Consider the following 17,557-nt stretch of genomic DNA (forward strand, 5'->3'; position numbering starts at 1 on the left):
ATTGTTAGCAAAGAGGTCACCTTGGACACTAAGCTATTAATGTTGCCAATGCTGACCTCACTTTTCAACTACTAATTCTGTATCTGGTGGTTGTCGCTCATCTAGTGGTCTCTCAAGGGCGAAAGGACACTTCTTGTTATTTTTATGGATCAATAATTTCAAAAAGTAATGTTTATTCCCATTTCTGAAACACTTGTCTAATAAAATACAGTCATACCTCATGATACGTCCGCTTCATGTTGCGTTGGTAACCCGTGCGCATGCGCAGAAGCGCTAAATCGTGCTTTGCGCCTGAGCAGAAGCACCATATTGTGTCACGCGCATGCGCAGCATGGTTGGCACACTCACACTAAATATGAGTTTATTTGGCAGCATTCATTAATATCTGGTATGTTTGGTAGAAATATGAACCTTGTACCCCATTATGGAATATATTTTATGTCATCCATGTTTAAGCTTTCTATGATATTATGATTTTTTTAATTATGTTGTAATTTTATTCTTCATGTTTTCATGTCTGCATATGAAAAGTACAGATGTGGTGAACCTACAGAATCAGCACCTTATTTCAATCAGTCCTTTGGAAATTTCTTCTCTATTTAGGGTGCTTACTTTTAAGGAAATGGCTAGTGTAGTGATGTTTTTATTGTAACAATCTGTACATGCTCGTTTATATGTATATCTTGTATATGTATATGTAAATCCTTTTTTAAAAAAATGCAAAAATAAGCAATAGTTTTGTTTCAGTGCTTTCCTAAACTATAACAAAAGACACACCATTTTTCATGATTTAGGTGACAATTCCCTTTAAACAGAGAGAGGTGTGGGAAAATCTGTTTAGCATTAAATACCAAGTAAGAATGTTTCTATAAATACATTTTTGCTGGAGGCAAGTAGTCTGTGATGAAAATCAAATCGCAAATGTTCATCTATTCTCAGTCACTTCTCAGTGATCTAAAAATAGGAACTTGGTTGAGGATACTAAATGAGGGACAAGTTTTCTGGAAGAATTATGTTGGAAGAGAGAAAGGAAACCTTGAAGGAACAGTTAAAGAATAAAACAGCAATCCTATGCACAGTAGCTTTGGAATAACCCCATTGAACACAGCATGACTTAAGTTCGTATTTTTAGATAATTTCCCCATACTACCTGGAAAGCTTCTGTGGGTCCTGTACATTTCCTAGAGAATAATGTGTACATTTAAGAACACCTTCCCTTGCTTAAGAAATTGGCTTGAGCAATTGGTAGCTCAAACTGGGCTGGAGCTCTAGTTGTTTGGATGTGAACATCAGGCCAATCTAAAGAGCCTACTACCTGGTGGACTTGCATCCAGCTGTGTTGTGTCCTTTGGAGACCAGTTATTTCCCCCGTCCAATATTTATTACTCATGTAAACATATTCAATAGGACTTAGACTATTGCTCTACCAGACCTTGAAATAGAATTCATCAAAAAAGCACGCTTGAGAAAAAGCATTAGTGGTGATGGTTTCTTGACACAAGTCTTCCAAACCATTGTAGTGTTGTTGTTGTTTTTTTAAAAAAGTTACATTTTAATTTTATGAATCATTTTCAATTTATGTATTTAAAAATGTGGCCCTTCTTGATTTTATTACCTAGGTAGATGTTGTGTTCCATCACAATCCACTGCTTCTCTGAGTTGTTATTAATGCTATTTATTAACTGTTTCAGTTGGTATGCTTGTAGAACTTAAGTTGTGGTGACCTATTCTTTCTCTCTTTTTTTGAGTTTCTATATGTTATCACCTTCTTTAAAACCTACAGCTACTTATACAAAATATGACTGTGCAGGTGTATTATGGAAAGTGTGGTTAGTTTCAGTGTTAACCATAATGAGTGTGTGTGTGTGTGTGTGTGTGTGTGTGTGCGTGTAATTGAATAAAATCTGGTATCCAAAAAGGTTGAAACATTTTGCTGTAGCTAGAGCGTGCTCAGCTGGTGCTGTTGACAGGATTCTATCCAAACCTGGGTCACTGAGAGGTATCAACATGATAGGAGAGGGAAAAATAGGGAGGAAAGCCCTCTAAGAAGTGGGTGGTGCCTCAAAACACACCAGTCAGAAGTCAGCATTCTCAAGGACTACAGAAGCAAAATGTCTGTTGGTACTGGATAACTAGAGGAGAATGGGAATGGATTGGAATATCCTGAAATAGGTCATGGCTGGCTAGAATCCTAAACAGAAATATTCCATTGTGACAATTTATTGCAGGTCCCACTTGTCATATTGTTTTGAGAAAATGAGGCTAGTGATAGGACGGCATTGCAGAACTTGTTCCGGGACCTTGATCATTCCAAGTTGGAGATGGTTCAATGGTAGCAAAGTCCTGGCACCAAAACAGAAATATGTTATTGTTCAGACAAGGAAGCCAGTCTGACCCTGAAGTTGTATCTTATTATGTGACCTGCTCCAGTCAATGGATTTTTATTTTTCAATAATAATAATAATTTTATACTGTCTAGTATGAAAACATCAAAATATGGTTTATAATAAAATCCATTAATAATACAATAATAAACTGTATTTTTCCATATTCCATTGCCATTTTTGGTCAGAGCTTAGTGATCATACACAGGCTGATTTCCTATGTTTAACCAAAATTAATGTTCTTTGCCCAGTCAGCCCTGTGAATGAAAGAAGTGTGTTAACCTATCATGGAAATTGCTTTAGATTTAACACTGATTTGATACTTTTAAATGAAAAGTCAAATGTGGCCTCATTCACACTTCCTAAATCTGCAAGGCTGATGACTACAGAATGAGTTGTATATGACTAGTACTATAATTAGAAAAGCTAAAAGCACACAAATGTAAATGTTTTACAATATGTCTGCCCATTTGATTGTGTAACTTTCCCCAATGCAATCTTACTAAAAGGTTGGCTCTCTGTAGGTTTTGTCCAGCTATAGCCTATTATAGTCACATTTCATATGTTCAGGTCATTGATCACACTACATTGAGTTGCTATTTGGGCACAGTAGACAAAGCAAATATCTCTGGATGAATTTCTGCTCTTGAAATTTGCTGCACAGCAAATGTCAGCAGTAAAGCCATTCTAAATTTGAAAATCTTCCTTATACTGAATCAGAACAGTGGTCTGAATAGATCAGTGTTATCAACCTTGTATAGAATAAGCTCTTTTCAGCTCTCAGGTAGAGGTTCTGCTACCAAAGATCTTTCAATATTATCCCTTTGAGCACAATTGTATGAAATGTATACTTTTTGTGCATTCTGCAATTTCTTACAATTATGCCATTGAGCATAATATTAGGGATAGCTGAGTCAGTCTATGTAAATTTCACATATATTTATTCATAACTCTTTCCCATCCCAAATCCACATTAATGTGCAGATGTTTAAAAAGAAAAAAACACTGCATGAAATGTATATTTTAATCACAGAATATGCACTTACAAAGATCTTTTATCTTGAGGTGTACATTTCTAAATGCTTTATATTCTGAAATACAATTCTTATATGCATTTTATCATGCTGTTTCTGATCTTGTTTGAGCCAAGAACTGTATTTCAAAATTTAACAAGGAAAAATTATGTTTCAATCTTCATATTAGTCTGGTAGGTGGGGAATAGGTCATTTCACCATGGAGTTCACAGATATCATATTTCTGCAGCCTGATGTATTCTGTCACTGGGCTAGAGCTCCTCTCTACTCCTTTCCACATGCTCTGAGACCCTGCTCCTATCAAACTTCCCTACATCTCCACCTATATATCCAGAAACCCCAAATGATATCATTTGATACTTTCTTTGTGAAGACTTAGAAAGTCATTTGAAGTGTCATAACATCGGGATAGCCATCCAGATGTTTTGGACTACAACTCAAAACAGCACAGCCCCAGTCAGGATAGCCAAGGATCAGAGAGTTCTAATCCAGAACACCAGAACTTGTTGGCTACCCTGCCTTAACACAGTTACCGGTTTGCATCCAATGTAGTGTGAAATTAAAGTCACTTAGTGGTACATTTGTTCTGCTGCATTGTCCCACAAGAGCATGCAGGTTGCTGGTAACTTTGTTGCACAGTATATTGTACAGATCTGTTGTGCAATGAGTTTCCACTATCTCAACTGTTGCATTGGATGCCTCGGTTGCACAACATTAAACTTGCAAGAGGCCTTGCAGAAACCAACAGAGAACCCTGGATTCAAACCTTTGTCCTCTTAACATACTGTGCTCATGATCCACAGCTTCTTATGTACAGTAGCAGGTCTGTGTTCACCAAATGTACTCTGAAATAAACTACTCATAGAGAGGTTTTTTTCCATGCAAAATTCCTGCGTTCATGGAGCATTTGTGTACAGAAGCATTTTTGTTTTTGTTTTCTTTATGTGAATTGCCCCAGTAGCAATTCCTGTAGCTTCTACCCTCTGCCAAAGGGGTATTTCTGAAGTTGTAAACAATTGATCAGCATGCCATAGGAATAGCTAGTCCGCTACGGAGAGAAATAAATATGGCTCCATCACTGTTTACACAGAATAAAACTGTGTAAACAAGTAGGCATTACGGACGGCACAGGCTGTTTTAAAACTCCCCAAGCTTTCTTGGTTCTCTGCCTGCAGGGAAATGTTGTTGATATGCAATCCACCCGAACATCTGGCAGCACACTTGAATTCTTATTATCTCCCTGCATGCCTGAAGTAAAATATATCATTTAATTAAAAAACAATTAAAAATAAAATAGATGAGAAATCCACCGAGGTGTAAAAGAGCATAATCAATCACTAAAGGGAAACACACTTTTACAGCAAAACACAACACAGCTTTAAGCTTGAGTTTATATTGAAATATCAGTGGCAGCCCATACAAATGAAATCTGTCACTGGAGCGAGTCTGGGTAAGTTTTCTTTTAAAATTGTAGTTGACATGACTAGCAGAGGACATCAGAGGAATGTTCTGACAATGGTAAAGCAAGGATTGTGCACGGAATTAAGAAAACTAGAGAGTAACATTTCAATCCTATGCAGGCCTACTCAGAAGAATGTCCCATTGGGGTCAATGGGTATAGATAAATGTGTTTAGCATTGGCACCTAAAGAGGATCTCCAATGTTTCAGCAGGAAACTTACGGTCTGGTAATGAGACATCCTGTCTACCTTACTGGGACTGAACGTGCTAAGGGCTGAGGGACTTCTTCAGACACAGAGGGGAATAATAGTGTTTTGCAGGTAATAATTCCATGAACACTCCAAGTGGTAGGCTTTGGTAGAAACAAAGCAAGACTTCTGACAAATCTAGCCTGGACTAGAACCTTCTAACAACCAAAAGTGAAAGTGAAACTAAACTAAAGCAACAGTGTTGCCCTTAAGAGACAAGCTAAACAGTTCAGGGAGGGATCTGCCTCAAATCTGCCTTGTAAGAAAAAGCAGAGTTCCAGTGAGGCAAGTGAACACAATATTGGGGCCAATTCCAGCTAGACCGCTCCCTCTGCCCACCCACAGGGCCAATGGACACCATTGTGAGAAGGAAGAAGAGAGTTAAGGGAAGAGGCATAGACAACATCAGGCCTTGCTCCAGTGAGACTGCCCCCTTCCCCAGCCAACTTTGCATACCCAGGGCTTCTTTTCAGCCGGAACTCAGTTCCGGCACTTCTCAGGTGGACTCTGTTGCCATTATAAGAGAACAAGGGAGGCGTGCATTGTGAGTTCTGGCCCCTCTTTTTCTAGAAAAATAGTGCTGGATTTATATCATTTGTTTTAGTCCTTTAAAATTGTACATCACCTTGGTTGTTCTTGGCAGAAAGTCAGTTCATAAATACAATTCACTGAGCTATCCGCTATGACCCAAAGTCAGTCACCACCAGCTCAGGCCCCATGAATCTATAAGTGAAATTTGGAATTTCTTTGCCTTAATGTACCTTACATTACACTAGACTGAATTGCATTTGCCATTTTATTGCCTATTCACCCAGTTTGGAGAGATCCTTTTGGAGCTCCTCACAACCCCTTACTGCTCTCACCCAACTGCAGATCATTTATGAGCAAGTAAAAAAGCACAGTTACAGTTTTCAATACTGATGCTTTGGAGACTCCACTGCTTACTTCTCTTTGGCGATCACTCCTAGCCAAGTAAGATTGTCTTCCATAAACACAGTTAACAATGAGTCCGTAAGTGACTGTGGAGGCCAATTCTGGATCCACACATCCTTCCACAGTAGGGACATAGGTTTCCAGGCGGGCCTTGATCACGGTGTGGATTTGCCAAGTGTGCCTTCCTCTTAGCACATTTCTCCCTTGCGTCCTGAGATTGAGTGTCTTCAAAGCCCATGACACCTTTGGTAAAGGCTGTTCTCCAACTGGAGCGCTCGCAGGCCAGTGTTTCCCAGTTGTCAGTGTTTATACTATTTTTTTTTATGATTTGCCTTGAGACAGTCTTTAAACCTCTTTTGTTGACCACCAGCATTACGCTTTCCATTTTTAAGTTTGGAATAGAGTAGGACAACTGTTCATTTATTCCCATTATTGGCCTCCTGTTTCTTAACCAGCTGCTGATCCATAACAGGGCTGCTCCTTTTATTCGGGGACTGCTAAGCTTCCTCTTTGGTGATGTACTTTATCAAAAGTTTTTTTAAAAAAAAGTTTAAGTACACAGTGTTAACCAAATCTCCGTTGTCTATATGTTTGCTGACATTTTCAAGGAACTATATGATGTCTGTGAGACAGGAATTACCCTTGCAGAAGCCATGCTGGTTCTGCTTCAGCAGTACTTGTTCTTTTATATGCTTTCCACATGTTTTCCCAAGCAGATGTTAAGTTAACTGACCTAGTATTTCCAGAATCCAGTTTGGATCCCTTTTTAAAAACTGTTGCTGCATTGGTCATTTTCTAACCTTAGGTACGCAGGCTGATCTTAAGCACAAGTTACATATTTTGGTTAGAAGACCAGCTATTTCACATTTGCGTTATGCAAGAACTCTCAGGTGGATGCCATCTGGTCCTGGCAATATGTCAGCTTTAATTTGGTCTATAAGACCGCAAAGCCTCTGGTTTTGTCAGATCTGTTAAATCCCAGGGGCTTGGGTTTTAGCCCTTATCTGATATAAATTGAGACGTACCTTCAGACCACACAGACCTTAGGGGCCTTAAATGAGAGATTATGCACACTCCAGATCTGATTTTTCAGTATTGCTGCTCATCAGGTTTTGCTTTATATTGCAGTAACAGTGATGGTGCTTATTTGCATGGTAGGAAGTCAAACAAAAAAGCAAAAAAAAAAACCAAAAACACACACACCAGCAAACCAATTATTGAGCGAGATGAGCACCGCAACCCCAGAGTTGTCCGCGACTAGACCTAATGGTCAGGGATCCCTTTACCTTTACTCATAATAATAATAAGCCACCTTACAAGGGCATATGCATTCATCAGTAATAACAAAATATAATTAAAATGTAGCATGCCTTTTTAAACGCTGACAATATTTAGGCAAAAAAGTTAAAAGCTTTTAGCAGCATACAGTTCTGCATTTCTCAGAAGGCAACAAACACACTTCATTTCAGAGTGTAATCATGGAAATTAATTTAATCTCTTGATAAATCCACTTTTATATTTCTAACACCTGTCACATATATTTTTAAGACCCAACTCCAAATGCTTGTTTGTCTATGCAGAGATAATGAACAGTGCATTTTTGCTCTCTTGAACATTTTATGTGAGAAGGATTTTGAAAAGCAAAACAGAATGTAATATTTCACAAACCATAAACAGTTTCAGATTCACAAAAGCATCTAGTAGTTACACTCAAGGATGATTCACAGAACCACCCAGCTTTTTGCCATTATTGGTGTGTTATTTTCTTCAAGCCAGGCTGCCTTTTTCTGCCAGAGTAGATTGAATCAGCATTCTATAGCAAGTTGCATGCAGTGAAAATACAGAGTAAGGTTCCTTTGCCTTCTAGCTCAGGAACCTTGGATCTGAAACAGACCCTGACCTGCAGAAGCCAGAAATAGCTTTTCTATTTTGTGCATATTAACTAGTTAGAATTAGAACCACCCATTTTGTCATAACCCTAATTGGGAGAATTGTATACTTTTGTATACTTTTAAAATAAATGTCTTTAGAGTGACTCATATTTGCTTTTGGGTAAATATGAGGGATATGCAGTGTCTCTGTGCTGGGACCAAATAATGAGCCTAATAGAGATGATTCAGGGTGATTTTTTTAACCTTCACTGAATCAAACTATGACGTAAAAAAGAAAAGAAAAGAGAGAGAAAATGCCCTCAGTCAAATCAGGGTACCCACAAAGCCCCGTTTCACCCAGTTGCTCTGTATTTCTATAACTCTACTTTTATATGCACAATATCTCTATTTTTCCACCTATGTATTTACCAGTATGTTTCTCTAGATCCAGAGTTTTGCATGAAGTGAGGCTGTCTAGAATGTGGTGTGCAGAGCACTGAAGACCTCTAGATCAGGCATCCCCAAACTGCGGCCCTCCAGATTTTTGGCCTACAACTCCCATAATCCCTAGCTAATAGGACCAGTGGTCGGGGAAGATGGGAATTGTAGTCCAAAACATCTGGAAGGCCGAAGTTTGGGGATGCCAGCTCTAGATGATTGTGGGTTATTGTTGTTTTCATTGCTGCTGTTAAAAGAGAGCAGTGGGTGATTTTTTTAAAGTTAAAAGTTTGATATAACTTAAAAGGAAAGAAAGTGTTTTGCTCTGTTTCAAAGAAAAGAAAAATCATCTGCAAAAATATGAAAGTAATATGGAGTTTAAGTTTGCCTAATGCATTGGTGGCCTAAAAAATACATATCCTACAACGTTTCTCTGATGAAAATAGGAACATCCTATTCCATAATGATTCTACTCTGGGCAGCTTCCAAAATGTATAAAAACATAAGAAACATTAAGAAACTTCCTCATATAGAGCTGCCTTCAGATGTCTTCTAAAGGTTGTGTAGTTACTTATCTCCTTGACTCACGGGTTGCATAATTCCATACCCTCCAACATTTCTTCAGTGAAAATAGGGCTGTCCTAAGGAAAAACTGGACATTCTGGTATCAAATCAGAAACTGGGATAGCTTCTGTAAATCTGGGACTGTCTCTGGAAAATAGGGACACTTGGAAAGTGTGCTAACATAGATTAGAGAATTAGGTGAACCCCTTTTAATACACCCACATTGGACAAAGGCCAATGCACAATCAAGAACCTTAAAATGGGTTCCCGATTGTGTGCTGCCTTCTTCTTTACTGCCCATCAGCTCATAGGTGGCAGAGTGGAAGTCTGCTGGAGTCGCTGCAAAAGGAAAGCAAGCTATTGTGGGAAAGGTGGCATTGCATCAGAGAAGCCTTGGGTCTGATGATCTGATCCTGCAGTGCTTTTCTTATGAGCTCAATACAAACGGGAGTGTCCCTTTAGCAGAGATTGCCCCATGGCTTAGCTCCAGGCCCTGGGAATTGCCTGCTCATGAATATTCACATTTTGTCCTTTACTACAGATTCAAACCGACTGTGACATTTATTGCCTTGTACTACAACTCAGAAGAAAAATAACGCAAAGAAACTAAAAAATCCATCAAGCCATTATAGATAATGGTGATAAAATAAATACCCATAAGTATACTGCACATTCTGCTTTAAGAAATAGCATCCTCCTGCCAAACAGAAGCCCCACAACCAGCACAACAAAGACACAATGCCAGAAGGAAGCTGCAGAGTTCAATTTGTTTTCCCTTGGTTGTTATCCATTTCTCTTTGCTTTTAATACATTTCATGCAACTGAAAGCTTTAAACCACCGTTTAATAGAAATGAATGCTCATGTATTCATAGGCAAACAATTGCACTCACTCCATTCTAGCAAAAATAGAACTGAAAAGTATGATCTCTCAAGATCTCCTGAACAAAAAAAGATTCTACGGCGAAAGAGAATATTGCTGGATATGATGCTGATCAGAATGATGATCTCCCAAACAAATTGTCCCCCCCCCCATTTATTTTTACTGCTGTCCCCTCTCCTTTAAAAAGGATTATTCACATGCTCACAGTTTACAAACGTTTGGGGTTTTCTTGAAATTGTATGTGTTTGTTCTTAATGTAAAACTGACAGCTTGATGAGAAAATTGCAGTTGCAGTGTGAAGGAAATAAAGAGACAGAAATCATAACTGAAGTTAAACAGAATGTGATGGATATAGCTAATGGATGGATGGATGGATGGATGGATGAGTAGAGTCTGTTGATTATCCTGGTGCTCTGGTAGATGATGCCATTGCTCATGCTCTGAAAAAAGAAGAAGTCCCAGAGCTATGCTTCCTCACTCTATTCCTCTACACTGTGTTACAGTATTTCTCTTTCTGTCTCCCTTCCTTTCTATATTTATATACTTAGTACTAAAACAGATTGCAGATAGATAGATAGATAGATAGATAGATAGATAGATAGATAGATGATAGATAATATAGATCTCTTTCCCAGCATTTGCTCCAGAAATATCTCCAAGATAACTAAGGTATAAATTAAATAATAAAACAAAATCTCCTTCTTTATCCTGTGACACATATCATTAGTCTGGGACAGCCAACTTCCCAAATTCACAGTTCATGAAGGCAATTGTAGGTGCTCTTTGTGTGTGGACATAGAACAGAACGTAGCCATAAAAATGAATGGAAAAATAATTCTTTCCCATTTGTGCTACCAAAAAGGTGATGAATAGTGGCTTTTATTCCTGATATTTTTGTGCGTTCTCATTTAGCACTATGTTAATTATCACAGCAAACATTTGTTTGTGTGTGTGAAGTGCTGTTTGATGCTTTCATCTCTCTCTCTCTCCACACACACACACACACACATATTGATGATGTCCTTGTTTGTTCTTGAGTAAAGATACACAATATTATTCAAAGTGAAAAGGAAAGGGTGAGGTGTTAGCTGACTCACAATCTCATTATATACGTATTATGCAGACAGCGCTTATCTGGAGATGTACACAGCTGTGGTTTTCCCAACGTAGCTTGCTTTCCAGAATAATGAGCAATACAAAAGCAAAGAAAATTAAACAAAGAGCATCAGAATTATGATTCAAAAGCATTCAGGAGATTCAAAGCCACTGAACTGCAGTGGAGACCCACCAGATCTTTGAGCTGTAGCACCACATTATGCCGGCCACTTTTTGCACTTAATCTCTCTCTCTCTCTCTCTCTCTCTCTCTCTCTCTCTCCCCCCCCCCCCCCCGCACACACACACACACACATTATGAGCATCCATGGTTCCTCTCCGTGTTCCTGCTAGCCACAGGAAAGGGAATGGTGATTCTTCACATGGTGGCAACAAAAGGAATGGGTCTACCGCTGGAAATATATCTCCATTACATTATTGACTGCCTGCCCCCTCCAAACAACAAATAAAGTAATTTCTTTTTCTACTGCATGAAGTAACAGATGCAACCCAACTTTCTTAGGTACACCAGCTAAATCTGAGAAGGGTGGGGTGGTTGGTTCAATTGGCCCTTAATCACTGATTTTTAAATATAATTGGTAATCTTTTTTTTTAGTAGCCAAGGAATTTGTGGATCTTCTGAGAAAGCTTTGCTATCCTCTCCTGATACAGGATTTCCCCTTTTCTAAAAGTCCCTCCTTTGAAGTAGTGTATTTTTCCTCCAGCTGAGTAGAAATTTAAGATTGTCCATGCTCAGAAATGATGGGCGATAAATCATTTTATCATTAGCAATCATTATCAGTTTTCAGCTAAATATCAGACCTGTGCTTTCTTTACCCAACCTTACCCACATTACAGGAAATATATTTGACAAATATCATGGCTAGATTCGTTTTAAAAAGCTACGGTAATTATTATTATAGCAAATAAAAGTTGTAGTTGTGGAAACTAATGAAAAGGGAAATTAAATCTCATGCTTCATGGACTAAAATGATTGCCTTAGGGTGTGAGGGGAAAGTTTTCCTTCACAAACACATGTGCAGCATTGCTGTGAGGAAATGTCGCCCTTCACTGATGGAATTTGTTAGCCCCACTTGCAAAGTACCTGGTTCCCCAGAAAGTATGCTTCAATATATGTTATTCATTTGTAATATTCAACATTGTTTCCATAGAAATGTGGCTTGCTTGAGCATGGGTATTATGTTATAAAATCATTAGGGGAATATAACATGGATGTAGATATAGATAAGTCATTCTAAAAAGGAACTGGTTCTAGTTCAAGAAGGAATAAATTCCATTTCATATTTGCTCCTTTACAAAATGAACTACTTCATGTTCAGTTCAAGTTCATCCAAATTATCCTCAGCAATTCTTTTCAGCCTTCAGAATGTTACAAGCTGCTGTGCTGAAGTTTAAGCATACTACTAAATCAAACTTAAAGGTAAAGGTAAAGGGACCCCTGACCATTAGGTCCAGACTCTGGGGTTGCAGCGCTCATCTCGCATTATTGGCCGAGGGAGCCAGCGTACAGCTTCCAGGTCATGTGGCCAGCATGACAAAGCTGCTTCTGGTGAACCAGAGCAGCACACGGAAACGTCGTTTACCTTCCTGCTGTAGCAGTACCTATTTATCTACTTGCACTTTGACATGCTTTCAAACTGCTAGGTTGGCAGGAGCTGGGACTGAGCAACGGGAGCTCACCCCATCGCAGGGATTCAAACCGCCGACCTTCTGATCGGCAAGCCCTAGGCTCAGTGGTTTAACCCACAGTGCCACCTGTGTCCCCATCAAAATACACACATGGTGGAATGTGAATTGTTTATTTCCCCCCAACGAGTACAATCTTTAAGCTAAGCTCTAAACAGTAAAGAATGAATGCAAGAGCTCTTTAGCTCTTTAAGCTAAGCTCTAAACAGTAAAGAATGAATGCAAGAGAACAAACTTGAAGATGAACTGGAAATCACTCAGAGTTCTTCCCCAAAACAAATTTAATTCAGGTTCCGTTCACTCAGCAATTATGGGAATTACTTTCAGGTGTAGTTCAGAGATATTCAAACTAATTTAGTGAACTTTATCAAGTGGAACTAGTTCATTCCAAGCAGAGGTGGAGGAAGGGTGTGGTGGGGGGCGGGTTGCCCTGGGTGTCACCACTGAGGGGGGTGAAAAAATGCTGGGCGGCCCCTCGTCACAGGTCCTGCAGCGCACCTGAGCCACACATCTCTCCTGGGAGTGTTGTGGTGGCTTGCATGGCGCTGCCCCAAACGGTCCGCCTGCCGCCTCCCCCTCAGCTGTAGGATGGCTGAGTCGGAGGAGGCAGGCAGATTCCTCGGGGGCCCCATGGAGGTTCCTGCCATGGCTGGCCCCACCCCTGCGGGAAGCTGGCCCCACCCCTGGGCACAGGGCATTCGCACTGCCCCAGGCACCTGATCGGCTTGCTCTGTCACTGATTCCAAGCAGCAGATAAACAGATGGAGGAAAACTATTAAAAGTGGGACGTCATAAAAAGTTTCTATGGAAATGTAGTTTAGACCCTTACTGAAGAGCTGGGTGTGTGTGGGGGGGGGGCTGGCATGGGCTGTTTAAATCCACCAGGAGCTGTCAGAGGGAAGCTTGATTGTTCCCTCCGCAGAACCCAGAGCTCCATGCCAGCCTGCCATTGGCCAATTTGGCAGGCTGACATGGTGCCAGATTTCAAGCTGGGAGCACGAGTCGAGGCTCTCACTCTGGCAAGACAAGCGCCCAGCATCCCAGCTCTGCACCGTCTGTTGTGGGGGAGGCACTGGCCGCCCCGCAAAGTTGTCACACTCCTAAAAGGGGGTAAGCGGACTTACTGCAAAGTGTCTTGCGCTTTAAATAGATCATTAGTAGGCCAGTAAAGCAAGATGAGCGCCGCAAACCAGAGTTGTTCGCGACTGGACTCAACTGTCAGGGGTCCTTTACCTTTTAGTAGTACTTAGCCTTCACGGCAGCTGCAGTGTGCCCCTTTCATTGTCTTGTGTACGGAGCTGGCCCTACCATTAGACAGAATGTGCTGGCCCCCCAAGGATGTTGACTTTGAGTCTTAGGAATTTTTAAATTTCTTTCCATTGAATTTTCATTGCTGGGGCGGAAGAGATTCTATTAGATGTTCCAGCGCAGGTGCCAAAATAGCTTGACTGTACTCTGAATCTTGAGATGTAAAGGGACACTGTTTCCTGCTATGCCCCAAACAGCAAAATGTCTCAAGCCAGCTCTCAGCTTATGTATATAATTGCTTCTGTACTGGGTCCACTATCTTATAGGCAAATACTATGTTCTGCCACCACACTACCGCAGGGCTTTGGATTCAGAGTTAGGATCTCATTCCTGTGCCTGGGCATTATTACCTAGTGCCAATGCATTAAAGCTGAGAGTAATTTCACCCTACAATAGTGGAACCAAGAAGGTTGCAGGCAGCTCCATTGGAAAAGCTCCCTCTTCTCAGTGTGCTTTAGCACTGACTGACACGTGCCTGTCTCAGTTGCCTGTCTATCTTAGTAGAGCTGATTATAAATGCCCATTCCACATTTGTCTAAATAGTTTACAGTGAGGATGTTTTCACCATATTTTCAAAAAAACTAACGGAGTACAGTGGTACCTCGGTTTAAGTACACAATTTGTTCCGGAAGTCTGTACTTAACCTGAAGCGTACTTAACCTAAAGCGAACTTTCCCATTGAAAGTAATGGAAAGTGGATTAATCCGTTCCAGACGGGTCCGCGGAGTACTCAACCTGAAGCATACTTAACCCGAAGTATGAGTGCAATTGGTTCTGGAAGTCCGTACTTAACTTGAAGCGTACTTAACCTGAAGTGAACTTTCCGATTGAAAGTAATGGAAAGTGGATTAATCTGTTCCAGACGGGTCTGCGGAGTACTTAAACTGAAGCGTACTTAACCTGAAGTGAACTTTCCGATTGAAAGTAATGGAAAGTGGATTAATCTGTTCCAGACGGGTCTGCGGAGTACTTAAACTGAAAGTACTCAAACCGAGGTGTACTTAAACCGAGGTATGCCTGTAGTTTGATTAATCCCAGAAATTGGTGCCTGTCTTTTATTTCCTTTGCACCTCAAGTTCAATGCTCAGTCACTTGTAGCTCCTATAAAGGGAGGTGGCAGACCTTGAAATGTCTAAGGAGAATTATGTCACTCAGGGTTACAAAGCCCCATCTGCTATGAGTGACAAATGTGCTGAAGTACACATGATTTTTTTTCCCCCCTTAAAGAACCTCTCCGCTGTTCCTCACACTGCAGTTCTCATGATACAAACCATGAGGGATGAGTTAATTTATGCATGTGTATCTATATTGCCGTGACAGAAACATTTCCTTGAGTATTTTCTGTAGATCTTATTTGAGGTAGGCTTGCAGCTGAGACATATTAAAAAATCATGGGCATAGAAAGTTGATCTAAATATGACTGCCTAGGTACCAGGGATAAATTTGTTATTTTCAGTCACGTTCATCTGAAGAGCTGTTTGACAATGGAACAGACTCCCACAAAAGGCAATGGACTCTCCTTCCCTGGAGGTTTTTAAGCAGAGCTTGGATGGCCATCTGTCATGCATGATCATACATGGACTACTTGACCTTTGGGGTGCCTTCTGTGATTCTAAATGTCCTGGATCTGAAATATGTTACCAATAGGGATGCCCAAGGCTTTTAGCCGGTCTACATTTTTCAGCAAACTGACTTGATTTGCACAGGTTCAAATGGTGTTATTTATTACTTTATTATTTATTATTTTTGCGCTTAAATGCATCGAAAAGCACACAAAAATGTGCATTTTAGGTTAAACTATATATACAAAATTGCACATGTGAAAAATATGTACAAACTGAATGTTTAATGTAGTATTTTTTTATAATAAAATGATGCAGAAAGAGGATGGGACAAACTTATACAGAGTGACACAATAGTCTTTATATAGCATGGATGTGATCTGCTGAAGAGCTGGAGCTTATGTGCTAACTAGACCAGTAAAAAAAAAAAGTCCCCTCACATTGGCACTACTAGGATTCTTACAGTGCAAGCCTATACAGTACATGTTTACTCAGACGTCCAATAAGAGTTATTGGACAATAAAAGTACCTATGACCAGTACAGATGGAACAGACAGTGTACTAGCTGCCTCCATTGGACTTGCACCAGCATACTTTTCTCTAAAACAATTTTGTAAATGGTATTTGGATCACATAATATTGTTAATGTACAGTTGTGACAGTACAATGCATACAAAACTGTAAAATAATTCACACTGACATTGATCACAACGATCTAATTTTGCATCTATCCCTCTTTAAAGAGGAGCAAATTAATATTTTATTTACTATCCATTTTCCCCACTAGGTTTCTGGCCCACTGATAAGAAAAAACACACACAAACAAGTAGAAAGAGATAGCAGCAGGAGGCGGTTGATCTATGATCAGAAAGTAAACTAATCATACCATTGTCTTCAAGGAGGAATCACATTACAAAGGACCTTATTTGTTGATGTCCTTATCACTCCAATATTTGCTTCCCTTAGGCAATGAATGAGGCAAAGCATGACTTTGACTTTCAGAAGTTCCTCAAAAGGTCAGATTGGGCTCATTTTTAATATTTATCATTGCATATCCTGTATTATTTATAGTGCTAATCAGAATAGCAGTGGGAGCATTCATAAATTCCTTCCAGACTGTATGCCCTGTGAGGGTCTTGGAGGTCTGTGTGTATGGGAGAAGAATGACTCCCACTCTGATAGTAATAAATCACCAGAATGGGAATTAATAATTTCTATCACTAATGCAGAAATCTCTCATTCTACTAAAAAGAGGCATCTCTTATTCAATTCATGCATATGTTTATTAGGGTTATTCATTAGCTCTGTAGTTTTCAGAGACTGACACCCACAGCTTAACTGCCCCCGAGTAGCCCCGTTGACCATAACTGTGCAACTCTGGAGTAAACTGGATTCTAGATTACAGTCTAAGGATACAGCTAGCCGTGTATTTACATGTCCATTTATCACTTCGAAGACTTTTTATTTTCATTCAGTGCACTGAACATAGCTATTCAGACCCACGGACATCAATATGAATTACCAGGTGCTGACCCTAAATTGTAGGCATGCCTGATCTATATTTTTGACAGGAAATGTTAAAGCCACTTCTTCTCAGAAAAGCGATGAGATGGGCTGATTTGGAGGGAGATGCAGTGGACAGGGTTTGTGCTTATTCTGTATTTTATTTTATTTTATTTTAAAATAGTCATGTGCCACTTTTCTGGGCAAAGCCCCTCTAAAACAGCTCACATCAATAAAAAACTACAAGTGTAAAACAGTATTTTCCAAAACCAACACCAGAATAGAATTCACAAAAAATAGAAGCATTCAACACTCCAGTTAAAGCTCAAAATCCCCTCTATCTGCCCCTTTCCCCCAAATGGCTGATGTTAGTTAGTATAGTGTGCCTGCAATCCACTTCTCTGATGAAACATTGAATAGCTTCTCATTACCAAGCTTGAGAGTAACTACATATTGAGCTCAGCACTGGCTTTCAAGTTGTCTTCAGCTTTCCTGTAACTTGCTCCAAGACCTGACCTACCATTAGCCAGAGTTAGGTGACTGCCTCAGGAAACTGAGTGCCATGAAAGG

Source organism: Zootoca vivipara, chromosome 4 (genome assembly GCF_965207765.1).
Source record: "Zootoca vivipara chromosome 4, rZooViv2.hap1.1, whole genome shotgun sequence".
In the NCBI taxonomy this organism is placed as follows: Eukaryota; Metazoa; Chordata; class Lepidosauria; order Squamata; family Lacertidae; genus Zootoca; species Zootoca vivipara.